Source organism: Euprymna scolopes, chromosome 7 (assembly GCF_053919585.1).
Source record: "Euprymna scolopes isolate OS-2025 chromosome 7, ASM5391958v1, whole genome shotgun sequence".
NCBI lineage: Eukaryota > Metazoa > Mollusca > Cephalopoda > Sepiida > Sepiolidae > Euprymna > Euprymna scolopes.
This window is the reverse complement of record NC_136488.1, coordinates 36,829,145-36,833,517: the sequence shown is the minus strand read 5'-3', so window position 1 is coordinate 36,833,517 and position 4,373 is coordinate 36,829,145. Positions and strand designations below refer to the sequence as shown.

The following is a 4,373-nucleotide window of genomic DNA, read 5'->3' as shown; positions in this document are numbered from 1 at the left end:
CAACGAGAAATCAAAGGTAAGCGGCTGTTGTGAAAATGCAAATTTTTTTGCAAAGGTTATTAAAGGAGGTAGAGTATTTGAAGTCTGGGGAGACTTGTTTTCACTCAGATTCCAGAGAACACTACAAGTTGTTCTCAAAGAGCAATCTTTGATGATGGCTTGTATGACTACTCCTAGTAAGTAAATAATAATAATAATAACTAGCGGGACCTGTGGAAATTCCACAGCAGCATTTTTCATATGTAATAAATTCTTGGATATGGTACTAATTATGTCAATAATGTTTCATCATTTGTAACTCACCATTTCGCACACCTTACTAAAATAATAACTTTGATATATTGTATAGGCTGATTATTTCATTACAAACACAGGCATCAAGTAACTCACATTTCATCATTTTTAATTCTTGTATATGTTACTAATTTCGACAATATTTTTTAAAATATTTTAAAGCAACATTATCGCCCAACCTTACTAAAATAATAACTTTGATATATTTGCTAGGCTGCTTATTTCATTTCAAACAAACCAATCAATTAACCTCCATTTCATCATTTTTCACAATTCTTGGATATATTACCAATTTCGACAATCATTTTTCATAATTTGTACCCACATTATCCCCCCTCCTTAATAAAATAATAACTTTGATATATTGTCTGGTCTGATTATTTCATTACAAACACACTAATGCATGAAATTACATTTCATCATTTTTCTTAATTCTTGGATATGTTATTTATTTCGACAATCATTTTTCATAATTTCGACTCATATTTTCGCACCTCCCCCTTTACTAAATAATAACTTTGATTTATTGTCTAGGCTGATTATTTTATTTCAAACACACCAATCAATTAACTCATATTTCATCATTTTTTATAATTCTTGGATATGTTACTAATTTCGACAATTAGTTTTCATAAGTTAAACACACCTTATAGCTTCCCATTACTAAAATAATAACTTTGGTATATTGTCTGTGCTGAGTTTTTCATTACAACACACTAATCAATTAACTCACATTTCATCATTTTCATAATTCTTCGAGATGTTACTAATTTCGACCATAATTATTTGTAATTAAAACTATCTCTATCGCCCTCTCTTACTAAAATAATAAGTTTGATATATTGTCTGGGCTTATTTCATTACAAACACACCAATCAATCAACTAACATTTCATCATTTTTTTTTGTAATTCTTGGGTATGTTACTAATTTCGACAATAATTTTTCATAATTTTAGCCCTCCTTATTGCCTTTCCCCTTACTTAAATAATAATATTGATGTATTGTCTGGACTGATTATTTTATTATAAACACACTGATCAGTTAACTCACATTTCACCATTTTTCGTTATTCTTGAATATCTTACTAATTTCAACAATATTTTTTTTATAATGTAAACCATCCTCATCGCCCTCTCTTACTAAAACATAACTTTGATATATTGTCTGGGCCGATTATTTCATAAAAAGCACAACTATTTATTAATTTACATTTCATAATTTTTCATAATTCTCGGATATGTTACTAATTTCGACAATCACTTTTTATATTTTTTGCTCACATTAATAACCCAACACTACAAAATAATAACTTTGATATATTTTCTAGGCTGATTATTTCATTTCAAACACACTAATCAATTAACTCACATTTCGTCATTTTTCATAATTCCTGGATATGTTACTAATTTCGACAATCATTTTTCATAATTTAAACCCACATCATCGCCCCCTTACTAAAATAATAACTTTTATAAATTGTCTGGTCTGATTATTTCATTGAAAAACACACTAATTCATTAAATCACATATCATTTTTCACAATTCTTGGATATTTTACTAATTTCGACAATAATTTCTCATAAATTTAACACGCCTTATAGCCTCCTCCTTACTAAAATAATAACTTTGATATATTTGTTGGACTGCTTATTTCATTACACACACATCAATCAAATAACTCACATTTAATCATTTTTCATAATTCTTGGATATGTTACTAATTTCAGCAATTATTCTTTATAATTAAAAACCTACATTATGCCCCTCTCCTACGAATATAAGAACTTTGATACATTGTCTGGGCTTATTATTTCATTGCAAACACACCAATCAAATAACTCACATTTCATCATTTTTCATAAGTCTTGGATATGTTACTAATTTCGGGAATAATTTTCATAACTTAAACCCACTATGTCGCTCCTCCTAACCTAAATAATAACTGTGATATATTGCCTGGGATGATTATTTAATTGCAAACACATTAATCAATTCCTCTGGTATTCTCATAGTATCTATGTTCCGCCTATCTTATCCAATCCCAGGTGACGCCGCATATTCTGCTAGTATATATCTTTCACCTATCTAATTCGATCCTGGGCGACGCTGGGTATTCTGCTACTATGTGTTTTCCACTTATCTCATTCAATACTTTGCGACACTTTCTGCTAGTATATATTTGCGCTTATCACATTCAATCCCGGGTCTGACTTCATGTCCGTCACCCCACTGTTAAAAAATATACAGGAAATAAAGTAATGTTTTAATCGTAAACTGTTCCAGCCATTTCCGGGACTGACTTCATATCCCCCAACCCACTGCTAAAAATATACATGAGATAATGTAATGTCTAAATAGTAAACTGTTTCAGCCATATCCGGGCTACTTCATATCCCGCACCCCATGTTAAAAATATATATGAAATAAAGTAATGTTTAAATTGTAAACTTTTTCAGCCATTCCCTGGACCAACTTCTCATCTCCTATCCTACTGTTAAAAATATACCTTAAATAAAGTGATGTTCAAAACGTAAAACGTATACAACAAAATGTAAATGGTTGCAGCCATTTCCGTGACCGACTTCATATTCCCCACTCCACTGTTAAAAATATACATTAAATAAAGTAATGTTTAATGCGTAAACGGTTTCACCCATTTCCGAGATTGATTTCATATCCCCTACCCCACTGTTAAAAATATACATGAAATAAAGTATTGTTTAAGTTGTAAACGGTTTAAGTAATTTCCGGGACTGACTTTATATCCCCGACCCCACTGTTTAAAATATACTTGAAATAAAGTAATGCTTAAATCATAAACTGTTTCAGCAGCTTTTCGAAATTAATACATAAAAACATTAACACGGTTAGGGATTAGGCAACCATTGCTTCAGTATTAATTTCTGAGTGTAGTATCAGTCTCAGCATTCCAGTGACTTAAATCCCCTTTTTTGGTCTTGGTTAATGGAGGAGAAATCCTTCATTACTGATACAATTTTTATTTTTGTTATTGATCAGAGTACCCCTTTTGGGGAGCTGGTTTCCCCCCAAATTTTTAACCGACCTCATGTCCAACTCCGTCTTTGTGGGGAGGCCAGTAAACAACAACAAAAAATAATCAGAAGGGACATTTTCCAGGGCATCTTATAATTAATCAGAAGAGACATTTCCAGTGCATTTTATAATTAATCAGAAGAGAGATTTTCAGGGCATTTTGTAATTAAACCAGAAATTACTTTTCCCAGTTACTTTTGTAATATGAAAACTTTGTTATATTAAACGTAGTACCTATTCACAATGCCTCCCTACGGGACAGATTTAGACACCAGGGTCGTTTTTTAACGTGGAGAAAAAATTGTCAGTCGCAAAGGATTTCTCCTCCACTAAGAGAGAAGAAATTGAAATGTAGCATCTGAAGAACAGATACTACACTTTGATCTTAGCCAAAATGCCAAGAAAGACAAATAATTTTTATTAGGTTTGCCTCAACAGCGACACCAATATTTTTTGTTTGGAATATTCACTTTGCTTTTAATGGGTGACAAGATTTATTTGAAATATTCCACTTTCCTTTTTTAGGGATACACAGCATGATAACGGACGGAGCGATAAGCGTAATAATAATAATAATAATAATAATAATAATAATAATAATAATAATAATAATAATAATAATAACAACGACGACGATGACAACAGAAGAAAGACAAACACAGATGATCAAACCTGACAGAAACAAAACTCTACTGGAGTGGCTGAAAGACATGAAAGAAGAGTTACAACAAATCGAAGAAGGAACAGTGAATGAAAGCAGCAAGGAAACCCTAAAGAAAACAATAGGAAAATGGCAAACTGGAGAGCACCAGCATACAAAGGAATACATGCATACTGGTTCAAAAATTCACAACATTACACGAGAGAATAGCTCAAAACTTGAGAAGATGTATACAAGAAACAAACGTGCCAGATTGGATGACAATAGGTAGAACCACACTGATACAGAAGGACACAAAGAAAGCAAACGCCTTCAGCAACGATAGGCCTATCACGTGCTTAACCAGGAAAATACTGACAGCA

The 4,373-nt window shown here is 31.7% G+C and overlaps 1 pseudogene; it reads right to left on the bottom strand.

Annotated features, from left to right (window-relative positions):
• Positions 1-3,621: 3,621 nt before the first annotated feature.
• Positions 3,622-3,760, bottom strand: LOC145280599 (U2 spliceosomal RNA; annotated as a pseudogene).
• Positions 3,761-4,373: the final 613 nt, after the last annotated feature.